The 19,483-nt window shown below is 48.2% G+C and overlaps 2 long non-coding RNA genes and 1 pseudogene across 3 annotated transcripts; all 3 read left to right on the forward strand.

The window, feature by feature from the left end:
• The first annotated feature begins 475 nt into the window (after positions 1–475).
• Positions 476–15,231, forward strand: LOC127921308 (ETS-related transcription factor Elf-2-like; annotated as a pseudogene).
• On the forward strand, positions 3,829–4,378 carry LOC127921310 (uncharacterized). Its single transcript, XR_008108676.1, has 3 exons — positions 3,829–3,872; positions 3,947–4,078; positions 4,244–4,378. It is a non-coding gene; the product is annotated as an uncharacterized LOC127921310 (long non-coding RNA).
• LOC127921309 (uncharacterized) lies at positions 12,723–13,648 on the forward strand. Of its 2 annotated transcripts, none has more exons than XR_008108674.1 (3): positions 12,723–12,858; positions 13,174–13,299; positions 13,611–13,648. It is a non-coding gene; the product is annotated as an uncharacterized LOC127921309 (long non-coding RNA). The 2 variants fall into 2 exon arrangements; XR_008108675.1 differs by having other exon boundaries at positions 12,775–12,921; positions 13,237–13,299; positions 13,611–13,643.
• Positions 15,232–19,483: the final 4,252 nt, after the last annotated feature.

Raw genomic sequence — 19,483 nt, forward strand, 5'->3', positions numbered from 1 at the left:
ATGCTCTGTTATGCTTTTTAAAATGTTGAATGCACGTGCCTATTATGGATGAATTGTCCTTTTTTCCTGCTTTGGTTGACGTTCGATCGATGCAAGAGCAGAGCAGAGATGGAAAAGAAAGCGAGACATCTCACTCGCTCCTTTTTTTCCCTCCTTCATATACAGTCAATGGACTAAGCGAATCAGACCCAGCTGCTAATTTATTGGTGCCTATGGGAGAGCCTCCCCTTAAGCAGACAGGAACTTTAAAACATGGTTAACGGCCTGAGTGGGACATCTAAATGTATCCACCATCTTTGGCAAGAGCTCAAGAGAGAGCGGAGGATTTCCTGTGTTTATAGCGCGGAAGGACACCCGTCTGCCGCGGTGTGGGGGTTGTGAAGCGGTCTGGATGAATTTGAGATTTCCTCTGGCGGCGGAGTGATCTGAGCTTTTGGCTGCCTTTGCATTTCAGTGTGAAGTCAATACGAATCTGCAACACGGGAAGAACATGGCGACTTCACTTCATGAGGGCCCGCTAACCAACTCGATCTGCTCATCAGAGCAGGTAACGGAATTTATTTTTAGAACTCGTTCTACCGGCGACCGTTTGACACGTTGTGTGTTTATTTTAGCGACCGCTGCGCCCCCATATCCGTTAAGTAGTTTCGTGAAATAATGGAGGGCAAAGCAGGAAGTGATCACCTTGCTTAGTAACCTGCATGGCGATGTCCGCTTTTCTTCAGTCGTTCTTAAAATGTTTAAAATTACTGTTTGGATTTGAGCACTGGAGGATTAGACCGCAATCTGCACGTAGCAGCGCGTGCATATCGTGATTTATAGTTTCTTCGTCCATGTGTATCATAATAACTAGTTATTCTGGCAGAGGGAGCCCCGCTGAAACCAGGAAGTGGTGTAGATGTGTTGTCTTTCCTACGTCTTTGCCACGCTGTCTGAGTCGGAAGGGCATGTGGATTTATGTTTATTCCGCGTTTATCATGGCTTTAAATACACAATCTGTTTATATCATCTACCTATATTGAATCAGTTATGTTGTGATTTTATCCCTGTATTGAAATTTAGTCTATCGATATATTTTTCCTTGTTGAATAACACATACAGCCAGTTTGTTCAAACATTGAATGACACGGAAGTGAGTGTAAACATTTAGTTGAAAGCTGTATTCTAGTCATTTTGTGACTTTTTCCCCCATCTGTTTTCAGTCATGTACCGTTTTTCTGAGTCCGATTCGGACCGTTATCTAAGTGTGGGCCCAGTGGTTTATCCCGTGAAGTGTGTGGCTTCTAACGGTGCACTCAATGTTGGCTTTTGCGTTTACTCGCTCGCGATTTTTAAGTGCAAATCGTGTCTCGTTTAAGTTCAGTTCGCCATACAAAGGTTATTATTTTTACATTGGCTAGAGTGTGTTGCATTTTCTTCCTTGATTTAACGATAATTTAAAAAATATTTTTGGATCATTTCGATGGCGGAAGCATTGTTATGCATCTAGGCGGGTTGTGGCTTGATTGACAGGTCCATTTGACCAACGGCGCTCGTGAGGCGTTCGAAATCCTCCCACCAGCCAATGAGCGCTGCTTGACGGGTGGGCGTAGATAACTGAGTTATCCAATGGTGTCCGGGGCGGGGAGTGAGTGACGTGGGGATGGAGACCGTCTTCACCGTCTTCGAAGAGAACTGGAGGGAAAGGCTACGCGAGTGTAAACACGGAAGTCATAGGGGACTGCACTACTTTGTGTCGGACTTGCTATTATTGGCTCGGTCAAATAGTACCAGCTTTTTCTTTCTTGCTTGTCGAGAAGTAATGATGAAAATCATATTTATTCACACGCATTTTGTACTTTTGAAATATGCTGACTTTTAGCCTCAATTGCTTTTTACAGATGTTAATTCATTTTCTTAAATACAATGACTGAATAAGGTAGTGCAGCAGTACTATTTCAACCCAAGTCCGTACCCAACCAAATATTCTGATAACCAACCTCGCTTATTATTATTAACCAAACACTCACTGTTGAACGAATCCCTAGAAATATGAAAATGCATAACATTTTATTTCACTTTTACAGTTAAAAGTTTACTTTTTAAATATTTTTTGTGTTAACACTTTGACAGTTAAATGTATAATATGCTTACAGATAAATGCATCTTAGTATGTATGTCAAATGTCTGTGTTTATTTCTAGCCTATGTATCGGTGTCAAAGTATCCCGTCTATGTGGCAGCTCGGCCTATCAGGTGCCTATAGTAGTTCTGCTTGTTTATGTGTGTGTGTGTGTGGGGGGCTACAGTTTGTTTGCGCTTGGGACGACGGGTAGTGTGTGTGTGTCAGGGTCTGAATGAGAGGGATTGGGGTGTCAGTCTGTCTTCCTAAAGATAACCCCTCTCCCCTACCCTGTGCCTGCCTCGTAGCCAAACATGGGCAGGGGTGATGGTAACCAGATACGTGCTTCCCAGAGAGGGACAACAACAGGTGCCCTGGGTTTAGTCCCAAATGGCACCCTATCCACTATATAGTGCACTATTTTTGACCAGGGCCCAGAGCGCTCTGGTCAAAAGTAGTGTACTGTAAATGGAATCCCTGGGCTTAGTCTGTCTCCTAGTTCCTCAGAATGACTGCATACCCCATACTAATAAATTGCATAATTTTTCCTTGTCTCCTTTTTTTTTTTGTGAAACAATTCCTAGCCCAAATGATTTACCATGACCAGATGAGCACAAGGAAACCCTCTAGACCCCTTGTTGTAGACAGCCCGTAATGAGGAAAACAGATTGGGTCATTTTACAAGGGAAAACCTCAGGGCCCAAAGGAAAGGAGGAAACCATGACTTCTAACCAATACTTATTATATGGTTAGTTAGTTATGGGTAGTTAGTTATAGATGGTTAGTTATGGTTAGTTATAGATGGTTAGTTAGTTATGGGTAGTTAGTTATGGTTAGTTAGTTATGGGTAGTTAGTTATAGATGGTTAGTTATGGGTAGTTAGTTATAGATGGTTAGTTATGGTTAGTTAGTTATGGTTAGTTATGGTTAGTTAGTTATGGTTAGTTAGTTATAGATGGTTAGTGGGTAGTTAGTTATGGTTAGTTATAGATGGTTAGTTATAGATGGTTAGTTAGTTATGGTTAGTTAGTTACTTGATGCTCTGTAACATCTGTTTTAAGGTCAGTCTGACACTGTAGGTCATGGTGGTAAAGAGAGACTTTTATTTGCAGCTGATCCTACATCAGTTATGCCATAGTAACTGGAGACGGAACGGTTGCTAGGGGGCGCCAGAGACAGGATGTCAGCTTGAGACTTCAGAAGTCCTGTGTGTTTAGTGTAGTAAACAAGCCATTTGAAGTGTCTCAACCTTTTAGTTTGGTAGTAAACTGTTAATGGTGGAACACCGACAGTGTTTTCACGATTAAAACCAAACCGTGGTAACAGTCTTGAGGTAACCAAACACCACTTTTATTTCCAGTAGGATGCATCAGAACCCCTCTGTACTGTACAAGTGATGAAATGTCTACAGCGGCTGTACAGACCTGCAGCGGTGCTTTTCACCTTTACTAACGTGTGTTTTCTGTGTTTCAGTGGAGGCGTCCGTCCATTACCAACAGTCTGGCACCAGCATCTACTGTTCTGATAAGACCATCGAGGCTGCCGAGGCTCTGCTGCACATGGACTCTGTTACCAGCCTGAGAGGAGACCGCAGCCCAGGTATTCACCATGACATATTCCATCCATAAACAGGTATTCACCATGACATATTCCATCCATAACCAGGTATTCACCATGACATATTCCATCCATAACCAGGTATTCACCATGACATATTCCATCCATAACCAGGTATTCACCATGACATATTCCATCCATAAGCAGCAGCCCAGGTATTCACCATGACATATTCCATCCATAAGCAGCAGCCCAGGTATTCACCATGACATATTCCATCCATAACCAGGTATTCACCATGACATATTCCATCCATAACCAGGTATTCACCATGACATATTCCATCCATAACCAGGTATTCACCATGACATATTCCATCCATAACCAGGTATTCACCATGACATATTCCATCCATAACCAGGTATTCACCATGACATATTCCATCCATAAACAGGTATTCACCATGACATATTCCATCCATAAACAGGTATTCACCATGACATATTCCATCCATAAACAGGTATTCACCATGACATATTCCATCCATAAACAGGTATTCACCATGACATATTCCATCCATAAACAGGTATTCACCATGACATATTCCATCCATAAACAGGTATTCACCATGACATATTCCATCCATAACCAGGTATTCACCATGACATATTCCATCCATAACCAGGTATTCACCATGACATATTCCATCCATAACCAGGTATTCACCATGACATATTCCATCCATAACCAGGTATTCACCATGACATATTCCATCCATAACCAGGTATTCACCATGACATATTCCATCCATAACCAGGTATTCACCATGACATATTCCATCCATAACCAGGTATTCACCATGACATATTCCATCCATAACCAGGTATTCACCATGACATATTCCATCCATAACCAGGTATTCACCATGACATATTCCATCCATAACCAGGTATTCACCATGACATATTCCATCCATAAACAGGTATTCACCATGACATATTCCATCCATAAACAGCAGCCCAGGTATTCACCATGACATATTCCATCCATAAACAGCAGCCCAGGTATTCACCATGACATATTCCATCCATAACCAGGTATTCACCATGACATATTCCATCCATAACCAGGTATTCACCATGACATATTCCATCCATAACCAGGTATTCACCATGACATATTCCATCCATAACCAGGTATTCACCATGACATATTCCATCCATAACCAGGTATTCACCATGACATATTCCATCCATAACCAGGTATTCACCATGACATATTCCATCCATAAGCAGGTATTCACCATGACATATTCCATCCATAACCAGGTATTCACCATGACATATTCCATCCATAACCAGGTATTCACCATGACATATTCCATCCATAACCAGGCATTCACCATTCCATCCATAACCAGGTATTCACCATGACATATTCCATCCATAACCAGGTATTCACCATGACATATTCCATCCATAACCAGGTATTCACCATGACATATTCCATCCATAACCAGGTATTCACCATGACATATTCCATCCATAGACATATTACATCCCAGGTATTCACCATGACATATTCCATCCATAACCAGGTATTCACCATGACATATTCCATCCATAAACAGGTATTCACCAGACATATTCCATCCATAACCAGGTATTCACCATGACATATTCCATCCATAACCAGGTATTCACCATGACATATTCCATCCATAACCAGGTATTCACCATGACATATTCCATCCATAACCAGGTATTCACCATGACATATTCCATCCATAACCAGGTATTCACCATGACATATTCCATCCATAACCAACAGCACCAGGTATTCACCATGACATATTCCATCCATAACCAGGTATTCACCATGACATATTCCATCCATAACCAGGTATTCACCATGACATATTCCATCCATAACCAGGTATTCACCATGACATATTCCATCCATAACCAGGTATTCACCATGACATATTCCATCCATAACCAGGTATTCACCATGACATATTCCATCCATAACCAGGTATTCACCATGACATATTCCATCCATAACCAGGTATTCACCATGACATATTCCATCCATAACCAGGTATTCACCATGACATATTCCATCCATAACCAGGTATTCACCATGACATATTCCACCCATAACCAGGTATTCACCATGACATATTCCATCCATAACCAGGTATTCACCATGACATATTCCACCCATAACCAGGTATTCACCATGACATATTCCACCCATAACCAGGTATTCACCATGACATATTCCATCCATAAACAGGTATTCACCATGACATATTCCATCCATAACCAGGTATTCACCATGACATATTCCATCCATAAACAGGTATTCACCATGACATATTCCATCCATAAACAGCAGCCCAGGTATTCACCATGACATATTCCATCCATAAGCAGCCGAGAGACAAGAACAGAGAGACATCATTGATGTCGTAGATCTCAGATGATTTCATACGAATGTTGGTGTTCACACAACGTCACATCCACCAGAACACACACTGTTTCTCTCTTAACGTTTCCCTCTTGTCCCACTAGATGTGTTCATCCCGGCAGGGTGTGGGACCACCCCAGACTTCATCCACGCGGCGATGCGTCCAGACGTGATGACCGAGACGGTGGTGGAGGTGTCTACGGAAGACTGTATGGACGAGGACATGGAGGTCACCCTCATAGAGGAACCAGACGAGTCAGAGCCTGACCAGCAACCTGTCAGGAAGAAGAAAGGTTAGTGATGAGGACACGGAGGTCACCCTCCTAGAGGAACCTGACCACCAACCTGTCAGGAAGGTTAGTGATGAGGACACGGAGGTCACCCTCCTAGAGGAACCTGACCACCAACCTGTCAGGAAGGTTAGTGATGAGGACACGGAGGTCACCCTCCTAGAGGAACCAGAGCCTGACCACAGACCTGTCAGGAAGGTTAGTGATGAGGACACGGAGGTCACCCTCCTAGAGGAACCAGAGCCTGACCACCGACCTGTCAGGAAGGTTAGTGATGAGGACACGGTCACCCTCCTAGAGGAACCTGACCACCAACCTGTCAGGAAGGTTAGTGATGAGGACACGGAGGTCACCCTCCTAGAGGAACCAGAGCATGACCACAGACCTGTCAGGAAGGTTAGGATGAGGACACGGAGGTCACCCTCCTAGAGGAACCAGAGCCTGACCACCGACCTGTCAGGAAGGTTAGGGATGAGGACACGGAGGTCACCCTCCTAGAGGAACCAGAACCTGACCACCAACCTGTCAAGAAGGTTAGGATGAGGACACGGAGGTCACCCTCCTAGAGGAACCAGAGCCTGACCACCAACCTGTCAGGAAGGTTAGGGATGAGGACACGGAGGTCACCCTCCTAGAGGAACCAGAGCCTGACCACAGACCTGTCAGGAAGGTTAGGGATGAGGACACGGAGGTCACCCTCCTAGAGGAACCAGAGCCTGACCACAGACCTGTCAGGAAGGTTAGGGATGAGGACACGGAGGTCACCCTCCTAGAGGAACCAGAGCCTGACCACAGACCTGTCAGGAAGGATGAGGACACGGAGGTCACCCTCTAGAGGAACCAGAGCCTGACCACCGACCTGTCAGGAAGGTTAGTGATGAGGACACGGAGGTCACCCTCCTAGAGGAACCAGAGCCTGACCACCGACCTGTCAGGAAGGTTAGTGATGAGGACACGGTCACCCTCCTAGAGGAACCTGACCACCCGACCTGTCAGGAAGGTTAGTGATGAGGACACGGAGGTCACCCTCCTAGAGGAACCAGAGCCTGACCACCAACCTGTCAGGAAGGTTAGTGATGAGGACACGGAGGTCACCCTCCTAGAGGAACCAGAGCCTGACCACAGACCTGTCAGGAAGGTTAGTGATGAGGACACGAGGTCACCCTCCTAGAGGAACCAGAGCCTGACCACAGACCTGTCAGGAAGGTTAGTGATGAGGACACGGAGGTCACCCTCCTAGAGGAACCAGAAACTTTCCAGACCTGTCAGGAAGGTTATGCTGTGATGAGGACACGGAGGTCACCCTCCTAGAGGAACCAGAGCCTGACCACAGACCTGTCAGGAAGGTTGTGATGAGGACACGGAGGTCACCCTCCTAGAGGAACCAGAGCCTGACCACCAGACCTGTCAGGAAGGTTAGTGATGAGGACACGGAGGTCACCCTCCTAGAGGAACCAGAGCCTGACCACCAGACCTGTCAGGAAGGTTAGGGATGAGGACACGGAGGTCACCTCCTAGAGGAACCAGAGCCTGACCACAGACCTGTCAGGAAAGGTTAGGGATGAGGACACGGAGGTCACCCTCCCTACCTAGAGGAACCAGAGCATGACCACTGGTTGACCTGTCAGGAAGAAGAAAGTTTAGTGATGAGGACACGGAGGTCACCCTCATCAGAAATGCCATGACCACCGACCTGTCAGGAAAGGAGTGATTTTGAGGACTTTATTGGAGGTCACCCCTAGAGGAACCAGAGCAGACCACCCGACCTGTCAGGAAGAAGAAAGTTTAGTGATGAGGACAAGGGGGTCACACCAAATCCTAGAGGAAACCAGAGCCATAAACCACCACCTGTCAGAAGGTTAGTGATGAGGACACGGAGGTCACCCTCCTAGAGGAACCAGAGCCTGTGACCACCGACCTGTCTGGAACCTCGCCTGTTAGTGATGAGGACATCTGGAGGTCACCCTCCTCTGAGGAACCTGACCCGCCTGTCTCTGTCAGGAAGGTCTAGTGATGAGACACGGGAGGTCACTCTCCTAGAGGAACCAGAGTCTCCTGTCGACCACCTGTCAGGAAGGTTAGTGATGACCCGGACACGGAGGTCACGCCTCCTAGAGGAACCAGAGCTCTGTCGACCACCAACCTGTCAGGAAGGTTAGTGATGACCCGCCTGACACTGGAGGTCACCCTCCTAGAGGAACCAGAGCCTGACCACCGACCTGTCAGGAAGGTTAGTGATGAGGGACACGGAGGTCACCCCTCCTGAGGAACCAGAGCCTGACCACCGACCCGCTCTGTCAGAAAGTTTAGTGATGAGGACACGGAGGTCCCGCCTCCTAGAGGAACCAGAGTCTCTCTGTGACCGACCAACCTGTCAAGAAGGTTAGTGATGAGCACACGGAGGTCTCTCTGTCCTAGAGGAACCAGAGCCTGACCACCAACCTGTCGAGGAAGGTTAGTGATGAGGACACGGAGGTCTCTCCTCCTAGAGCCTGAACCAGAGCCTGGACCACCTGACCTGTCAGGAAGGTTAGTGATGAGGACACGCCTGTCTCTCTGGTCACCCTCCCTCTGTAGAGGAACCAGAGCCTGACCACCGACCTGTCAGGAAGGTTAGTGATGAGGACACGGAGGTCACCCCCTCCTAGAGGAACCAGAGCCTGACCACCGACCTGTCAGGAAGGTTAGGATGAGGACACGGAGGTCACCCTCCTAGAGGAACCAGAGCCTGACCACCGACCTGTCAGGAAGGTTAGTGATGAGGACACGGAGGTCACCCCTCCTAGAGGAACCTGACCACCAACCTGTCAGGAAGGTTAGGGATGAGGACACGGGAGGTCGACCACCAACCTGTCTCTCTGTCCGAACCCGCCTGTCTTAGTGATGACCCGCCTGACACGGAGGTTCCTAGAGGAACCAGAGCCTGACCACAGACCTGTCAGGAAGGTTAGTGATGAGGACACGGTCACCCTCCTCCAGAGAGGAAGGTTCCAGAGACCGGACCCGGTCTCTCTGTCCTAGAGGAACCAGAGTCCTGACCACAGACCTGTCAGGAAGGTTAAGATGACTCTAAGACAGAATAGAATACTGGCTATCCACTGAGAAATCAAGAAACTTTCCATAATACTCCCCAAAGATAATGTCTGTTGATTGGAGATGCTGTCTGTTGATTGGAGATGCTGTCTGTTGATTGGAGATGCTGTCTGTTGAGTGGAGATGCTGTCTGTTGATTGAGATGCTGTCTGTTGATTGAGATGCTGTCTGTTGGATTGGAGATGCTGTCTGTTGGATTGGAGATGCTGTCTGTTGATTGGAGATGCTGTCTGTTGAGTGGAGATGCTGTCTGTTGAGTGGAGATGCTGTCTGTTGGAGTGAAGATGCTGTCTGTTGGATTGGAGATGCTGGCTGTTGGATTGGAGATGCTGGCTGTTGGATTGGAGATGCTGGCTGTTGGATTGGAGATGCTGGCTGTTGGATTGGAGATTGGAGATACTGGCTGTTGATTAAGACATCAAAGTAATGCTAAAGAGCCTAAATGGTTTTAATGATGAAGGTACTATAAAGATGTTGATGGTAAATGGGACTGACTTGTCAGACTGGCTGTATCTTGTAGACAGGATGTTGATGTTAAATAGGACTGGCTGTATCTTGTAGACAGGATGTTGATGTTAAATAGGACTGACTTGTCAGACTGGCGGTATCTTGTAGACAGGATGTTGATATTGAATAGGACTGGCTGTATCTTGTAGACAGGATGTTGATGTTAAATAGGACTGGCTGTATATTGTAGACAGGATGTTGATGTTAAATAGGACTGGCTGTATCTTGTAGACAGGATGTTGATGTTAAATAGGACTGGCTGTATCTTGTAGACAGGATGTTGATGTTAAATAGGACTGGCTGTATCTTGTAGACAGGATGTTGATGTTAAATAGGACTGGCTGTATCTTGTAGACAGGATGTTGATGTTAAATAGGACTGGCTGTATCTTGTAGACAGGATGTTGATGTTAAATAGGACTGGCGGGTATCTTGTAGACAGGATGTTGATGTTAAATTGGACTGGTTGTATCTTTGTAGACAGGATGTTGATGTTAAATAGGACTGGTTGTATCTTGTAGACAGGATGTTGATGATAAATAGGACTGACTTGTCAGACTGGCGGTATCTTGTAGACAGAAAGAGCGCCGTCTATTGGCATATTGGGAGATTGCACGCAATGTGAAATGCTCATGTCTTCGACCCATGTCAATTGATTTGATTGATTTTGAATAACTTTATTGGTCTGTTTGTCTGTGTAGGGGGAGGAAGCCAAAGACCCACCCGCCTGCTGTGTCCAACGGACGCCGGACCTCAGCATCAAGAAAGAAACCCAGAGAAGGAAAAGGTGGGACACACCCAAATATACAGAAAGGACACATCCATAAACCGCCTGTCTCTCTGTCGACCGACCCGCCTGTCTCTCTGTCGACCGACCCGCCTGTCTCTGTCGACCCGACCCGCCTGTCTCTCTGTCCACCCGACCCGCCTGTCTCTGAAACTGTCGACCCGACCCGCCTGTCTCTCTGTCGACCCGACCCCGTCTGTCTCTCTGTCGAGAGACCCGCCTGTCTCTCTGTCGACCCGACCCGCCTGTCTCTCTGTCGACCCGACCCGCCTGTCTCTCTGAAACCCGACCCGCCTGTCTCTCTGTCGACCCGACCCGCCTGTCTCTCTGTCGACCGACCCGCCTGTCTCTCTGTCGACCGACCCGCCTGTCTCTCTGTCGACCGACCCGCCTGTCTCTCTGTCGACCGACCCGCCTGTCTCTCTGTCGACCGACCCGCCTGTCTCTCTGTCGACCGACCCGCCTGTCTCTCTGTCGACCGACCCGCCTGTCTCTCTGTCGACCGACCCGCCTGTCTCTCTGTCGACCGACCCGCCTGTCTCTCTGTCGACCGACCCGCCTGTCTCTCTGTCGACCCGACCCGCCTGTCTCTCTGTCGGCCCACCCGCCTGTCTCTCTGTCGACCCGACCCGCCTGTCTCTCTGTCGACCCGACCCGCCTGTCTCTCTGTCGACCCGACCCGCCTGTCTCTCTGTCGACCCGACCCGCCTGTCTCTCTGTCGACCCGACCCCCGCCTGTCTCTCTGTCGACCCGACCCGCCTGTCTCTCTGTCGACCCGACCCGCCTGTCTCTCTGTCGACCCGACCCGCCTGTCTCTCTGTCCGACCGACCCGCCTGTCTCTGGTCCCCAGGCAGCACCACGTACCTGTGGGAGTTCCTGTTGGACTTGCTTCAGGACAAGAACACGTGTCCCAGGTACATCAAGTGGACTCAGAGGAGAAGGGCATCTTCAAGCTGGTGGACTCCAAGGCCGTGTCCAAGCTCTGGGGCAAACACAAGAACAAACCCTGACATGAACTATGAGACCATGGGGCGGGCTCTGAGGTGAGGGTTTACCCTACAACCGTCTAGCACTTGAAATGGCATTGACTGTGGAAGAGGCTTTAAGCTGAGTTAGGTGTGTAGGTTGTTGGTTTGGATGAGTTCCTCTGCCTCAGGAACATGAGTTAATGTGTAGGTTGTTGGTTTGGAGGAACATGATCCCCTCCCTCTGTCTTCCCCCTACCCCCTCCTCTATTTCCCTCCCTCTGTCTTCCCCCTACCCCCCTCCTCTATTTCCCTCCCTCTGTCTTCCCCCTCTCCCCCTCTCTATTTATCCCCTCCCTCCCTATCTCCCCTCCCTCTGTCTATCCCCTACCCTCCTCTATTTACCTCCCTCCCCTCTTCCCCCTCCTCTTTCCCTATCCCCTCCCTCTCTCTCCCTCCCCTCTCACCCTCCTCTCTCCCTCCCTCTCCTCCCTCTCTACCAGGTACTACTACCAACGTGGTATACTGGCCAAGGTCGAAGGTCAGCGGCTGGTCTACCAGTTCAAGGAGATGCCCAAGAACATCGTTGTCATCGAGGACGATAAGGCCGACTCCAGATCGGGCGATCTTATTGGCTCAGAGAAGTCTTACCACGAGAGAGTCCTGCCCTCGTCGGAGACGATACTGAATGTGGCCGAGCTCGCCACGACGCCCACCATCCTGAGGGGTGGGACTAGAACCGTGGTCCATCCTCCGGTTGCTAAGGGCAACAAGGCGGCGGTGACGGGGGCGGGGGGCGGTGGGGGTTCCGAGGATAGTGACCATTTCCACGGCGCCAGACGGAACCCAGACACAGCATTCTCACACGGCCATCATCCCCACTGCCTCAGGACCCAGGTTAGAGACACACCCTAATACTGACCCTGAAACATACATCATCCCCACTGCCTCAGGACCCAGGTTAGAGACGCACCCTAATACTGACCCTGAAACATACATCATCCCCACTGCCTCAGGACCCAGGTTAGAGACGCACCCTAATACTGACCCTGAAACATACATCATCCCCACTGCCTCAGGACCCAGGTTAGAGACGCACCCTAATACTGACCCTGAAACATACATCATCCCCACTGCCTCAGGACCCAGGTTAGAGACACACCCTAATACTGACCCTGAAACATACATCATCCCCACTGCCTCAGGACCCAGGTTAGAGACGCACCCTAATACTGACCCTGAAACATACATCATCCCCACTGCCTCAGGACCCAGGTTAGAGACGCACCCTAATACTGACCCTGAAACATACATCATCCCCACTGCCTCAGGACCCAGGTTAGAGACACACCCTAATACTGACCCTGAAACATACATCATCCCCACTGCCTCAGGACCCAGGTTAGAGACACACCCTAATACTGACCCTGAAACATACATCATCCCCACTGCCTCAGGACCCAGGTTAGAGACGCACCCTAATACTGACCCTGAAACATACATCATCCCCACTGCCTCAGGACCCAGGTTAGAGACACACCCTAATACTGACCCTGAAACATACATCATCCCCACTGCCTCAGGACCCAGGTTAGAGACACCCTAATACTGACCCTGAAACATACATCATCCCCACTGCCTCAGGACCCAGGTTAGAGACACCCTAATACTGACCCTGAAACATACATCATCCCCACTGCCTCAGGACCCAGGTTAGAGACACACCCTAATACTGACCCTGAAACATACATCATCCCCACTGCCTCAGGACCCAGGTTAGAGACACACCCTAATACTGACCCTGAAACATACATCATCCCCACTGCCTCAGGACCCAGGTTAGAGACGCACCCTAATACTGACCCTGAAACATACACAATTCACTTTGGAGGTTTTATGCTGAATGTAAAAGAGTTTATCTATCGATATCTAGTAAGTTTGTATTTACGAAACTTTGTCACGGACTCCATTTTGTTATCGTTTCCGTCTCCAGGACTGTACGGGTTGCCATGCAAGTGCCTGTAGTCATGACAACGTCACTGGGCCAGAAGATCTCAACGGTTGCCATGCAACAGGCGCCAGGGACGTCGGGAGGCCAAACGACGTACCAATTGGCCAACGCCTCTCCCATCGGCACGGCAACGGGCAACGCGAACTCCCAACCGAAGGTGGGTAACCACGCTAGTTGGTGTGTCAGCTAGCTGCTCTGTAGTGCAGACAGACTGGACAGTTTGACGGCTGAGCTACACAGACACGCCTCATACTAACCAAGTCCACGATTCATAACTACTCTGTAGTGCAGACAGACTGGACAGTTTGACGGCTGAGCAACACAGACACGCCTCATACTAACCAAGTCCACGATTCATAACTACTCTGTAGTGCAGACAGACTGGACAGTTTGACGGCTGAGCTACACAGACACGCCTCATACTAACCAAGTCCACGATTCATAACTACTGTAGTGTAGACAGACTGGACAGTTTGACGGCTGAGCTACACAGACCATCTCTTCTCTCCAGGTTGTGATCCACCTGTATAGATCTAGAATGTGTAGACCTGTTCCTAACCATCTCTCTCCTCTGCAGGTTGTGATCCAGACCATCCCCACTATGGTTCCAGCCACAGCGGAGAACGGAGACAAGATCACGGTCCAACTGGCTAAGATCATCACCATCCCGGCCCACCAGCTGGCCCAGTACCAGCAGCAGACCAAGCCTGGCCTGGGGGCTCCCCGACGGGCAGCATCTCTCCTGGGCGGGACAAACTCCTGGGGGTACGAGCCCTGGCACCTCATGTTACCATGGCTGCAGGGACACAGGTGTCTGTTTTAAAAATTTTTTTTATTGGCCATTTTAAGCTAGACATCGGAAAACACATACTTTAAGACATCACAAGATACTGACATGCAAGTATAAAAGTATTGCATTTGGGCACAGACTTTTTTGTGTATTAATTTGTATTTATTTTTGTTACAAATTCAAACATTAATTCCATAAATGAAGACACAAATTGTATCCCCTGTGACCAAGGTGATGAGGCTGGCCGTTCCCACAACGCTGCATCATCATCATCAACAACAACAGACACATCATATCGTCACGACGACGCAAGGTGGCGGGACCGGGACGGCAGTGGTCACCGTGACGACGACAACAGCCAATCAGAGCGCTCCGGTGGCGGCATCCCATATCATCAGCGGCATCATCAAGAGATCTGGCACGGCGACGAGAGAACAGCAGCAGCAGCAGGCCAAGACGCTGACCGTTAAAACGGTACAGGCCCTCCCCGTCCAGACCACGTTACCGGAAGCACCGGAGATCATCACGGTAGTCGTCTAAATCAGAGGAGCTCCCGCCTGAGATCAAGTCAGAAGATCCGGAGTTTTGAGGCCACAAGTACGGACACACACACACACACACACACACACACACACACACACACACACACACACACACACACACACCTCAACATTGTTTGTACAGTTTTTTGCCCACATAGTTTGTTCTTTTTTTTCTACATGACAGTTTGAGAGACTATAAAGACCCACAACCAGCTCTGATTTACCCTACCACAGGGGGGGTGTCTACCTTCCTACCACAGCCTCATCTCTATGGGGTGTGGGGGGTCTACCTTCCTACCACAGCCTCATCTCTATGGGGGGGGGGGTCTACCTTCCTACCACAGGGTCTACCTTCCTACCACAGCCTCATCTCTATGGGGGTGTGGGGGGTCTACCTTCCTACCACAGCCTCATCTCTATGGGGGGGGGGTGTCTACCTTCCTACCACAGCCTCATCTCTATGGGTCTACCTTCCTACCACAGCCTCATCTCTATGGGGGGTGCCTCATCTCATCTTCCTAGCCTCAATGGCCCCCTATTCCCTATTCCTACCACTACTCATCTGTAGGGAACAGGGTGTCATTTGAGCTGTACCCGATACTGTCGTTTACCCAGCCAACACAGGAACCCAGCACATGACTTCTCAGAAGGGAAGAATCTCCTTCAGAAAAAGGGACCAAGTCCAGTTTAAATCACTACATGTTCTGTTTCTGGCAGATGAGACACTAGCTGACTAAGCTACAACGGACAAATGCAAACTTAAAAAAGGGGTGGGAGAACACTAAACAAAAGGCTAATTATTAAAAACCAAAAAAAAATGTGAACTGAAAAAGGAGAGAGATGGAGGGGGTGGGGGGTTGTATAGAAATGTATCTGTGTACGACCAGCATTTGATTTGCCGAATCACTGTGCAGATTCCCGGTGCGTAAACCAACCACACTAAAGACTGCGGGCTGTTCTAGGATCAGCTCTTACAAGGGGTAAATAAAGAAAGTCAAAGGGACTTGTGTATATATAACTATTATACAGTTTATGGGGAATTGAATTCACAACAAAACAGCCTTAGAATGATCTGTTTTTATTTGTCATTCATTGTTTATGAGATAATTTAGCTTTTTTTTTTTTGTGTGTTACGGTTTCTTGACCTTTTTGAATACCTTGTACCAAGCACAGTGTTATAAAACAATACGACAACAACATTGTTCTCTTATAGTCTGAAGCCCAGGTCAGTGGGTCGGTTACAGGGGTTTGGGGTCAAAACCATTACAATTCAGGAAGTAGACTGAAGTTCTAATTCTCTTCAATGATAAAACAAAAAATTCAAAATTAGCATCGACTGTAATAGAAATGGAATTGACTCCCAACCCCTGGTTGGTTCTAGTAGGCCTTGACCATAGGCTTACTACATCTACATCCCCACGGTAACGGTCTCTAGGGTAACTGCTCGTCAGCCATCTTGGCTCCGCCCCCTCCCTTTCCTTCAGCAGTTTCTGCTTTTCTTAGTCGTATGAAGAGGGAGAAAGCTGTTCGGAACTGAACTAGTTTGTATATTCAACATTTGAAGTATATTCTTTTTTTGTTGTACTCTTGTTTCAAAGTGTATTCAAGTAGATTTTACTGAAATATAAAAAAAACATTTGAATTAAACGACTTTCTGTTTTGTCTTTTGTTTAAATTAAATGATGCTTTTCCAAAGGTGATGTTTCTGCATTTGTGGTAAAAATGCTGTTGTTGGCTCAGACGTGTTAGAGCGCGTCAAAACCGTGAGAGAGGTGATCCACACACCACCGGGAACCCTTCTCTCTGGGACCTGTTCCAACCGACAACTAGTAACCCTTTGGTTGCAGGGATTCTGTTTCTAAACAGGTCCATTCAGGGTTTCTAGAACTAGTTGATGAAGGGAGGCAACAGACTGGCTTCAATGGCTCAGCTGGTTGGTGCATTTGTGACTCTTGTTTCACCACCCGCCTGCAATGTGTGTAGAAATAGTAAAAAAAAACATTTGAAGTTTAGTAGCTCCGTTTTGAACCATTTAATCAGAGTTCTAGGTTCCATCCCCATCAGGAACGTGTGTGGCTCAGACTGTTAGAGTACAGAAGTTTAGTAGCTCCGGAACCATTTAATCAGAGACCTAGGTTCCATCCCCATCAGGAACGTGTGTGTAGACCGAGTACAGAAGTTTAGTAGCATCAGTTGAACGGGAGGCAACAGACCAGTTTTCAGCTAATCAGAGTTCTAGGTTCCATCCCCATCAGGAACGTGTGTGTGTAACGTACAGAAGTTTAGTAGAACCATTTAATCAGAGTTCTAGGTTCCATCCCCATCAGAACGTGTGTGTGTAGACCGAGTACAGAAGTTTAGTAGCTCCGGAACCATTTAATCAGAGTTCTAGGTTCCATCCCCATCAGGAACGTGTGTGTAGACTGAGTACAGAAGTTTAGTAGCTCCGGAACCATTTAATCAGAGTTCTAGGTTCCATCCCCATCAGAACGTGTGTAGACTGAGTACAGAAGTTTAGTAGCTCCGGAACCATTTAATCAGAGTTCTAGGTTCCATCCCCATCAGGAACGTGTGTGTAGACTGAGTACAGAAGTTTAGTAGCTCCGGAACCATTTAATCAGAGTTCTAGGTTCCATCCCCATCAGGAACACACAGCAGAAGGTACTATGTCGTAATTAATGTCCACATTTCACATGCTGGTGATAAATGTAGTTCCACAGCTTACCACCAGGGGACATTGGATGGCATTTCAACTGGTGAGGTAGGAAGTGATTTATAATGTGTAGAACACCACACAGAGACAGAAAAGAAGGGCAGATTGTTTTATTGCACACAGGCTGACAGTTTGAATATAAACTACTGTCCTGGGACTGATGCTCTGTAAATAACTGGGTCAGTTGGTAGTACGTGGCACCATGCCAGGGATATGGTTTAGTTTCCTACTGGGGCCACCGTACACCATGCCAGGGATATGGTTTAGTTTCCTACTGGGGCCACCCTACACCATGCCAGGGATATGGTTTAGTTTCCTACTGGGGCCACCCTACACCATGCCAGGGATATGGTTTAGTTTCCTACTGGGGCCACCGTACACCATGCCAGGGATATGGTTTAGTTTCCTACTGGGGCCACCGTACACCATGCCAGGGATATGGTTTAGTTTCCTACTGGGGCCACCTGTACACCATGCCAGGGATATGGTTTAGTTTCCTACTGGGGTCACCGTACACCATGCCAGGGATATGGTTTAGTTTCCTACTGGGGCCACCTGTACACCATGCCAGGGATATGGTTTAGTTTCCTACTGGGGTCACCGTACACCATGCCAGGGATATGGTTTAGTTTCCTACTGGGGTCACCGTACACCATGCCAGGGATATGGTTTAGTTTCCTACTGGGCCACCGTACACCATGCCAGGGATATGGTTTAGTTTCCTACTGGGGTCACCGTACACCATGCCAGGGATATGGTTTAGTTTCCTACTGGGGCCACCGTACACCATGCCAGGGATATGGTTTAGTTTCCTACTGGGGTCACCGTACACCATGCCAGGGATATGGTTTAGTTTCCTACTGGGGCCACCGTACACCATGCCAGGGATATGGTTTAGTTTCCTACTGGGGCCACCCGTACACCATGCCAGGGATATGGTTTAGTTTCCTACTGGGGCCACCGTACACCATGCCAGGGATATGGTTTAGTTTCCTACTGGGGCCACCGTACACCATGCCAGGGATATGGTTTAGTTTCCTACTGGGGTCACCGTACACCATGCCAGGGATATGGTTTAGTTTCCTACTGGGGCCACCGTACACCATGCCAGGGATATGGTTTAGTTTCCTACTGGGGCCACCATACACCATGCCAGGGATATGGTTTAGTTTCCTACTGGGGTCACCCATACACCATGCCAGGGATATGGTTTAGTTTCCTACTGGGGTCACAGTACACCATGCCAGGGATATGGTTTAGTTTCCTACTGGGGTCACCCATACACCATGCCAGGGATATGGTTTAGTTTCCTACTGGGGCCACCATACACCATGCCAGGGATATGGTTTAGTTTCCTACTGGGGCCACCCATACACCATGCCAGGGATATGGTTTAGTTTCCTACTGGGGCCACCCTACACCATGCCAGGGATATGGTTTAGTTTCCTACTGGGGCCACCGTACACCATGCCAGGGATATGGTTTAGTTTCCTACTGGGGCCACCGTACACCATGCCAGGGATATGGTTTAGTTTCCTACTGGGGCCACCGTACACCATAATAATAATAATAATATATGCCATTTAGCAGACGCTTTTATCCAAAGCGACATGGTTTAGTTTCCTACTGGGGTCACCGTACACCATGCCAGGGAT

The sequence above is a fragment of the Oncorhynchus keta genome, unplaced genomic scaffold (assembly GCF_023373465.1).
Source record: "Oncorhynchus keta strain PuntledgeMale-10-30-2019 unplaced genomic scaffold, Oket_V2 Un_contig_21974_pilon_pilon, whole genome shotgun sequence".
NCBI lineage: Eukaryota > Metazoa > Chordata > Actinopteri > Salmoniformes > Salmonidae > Oncorhynchus > Oncorhynchus keta.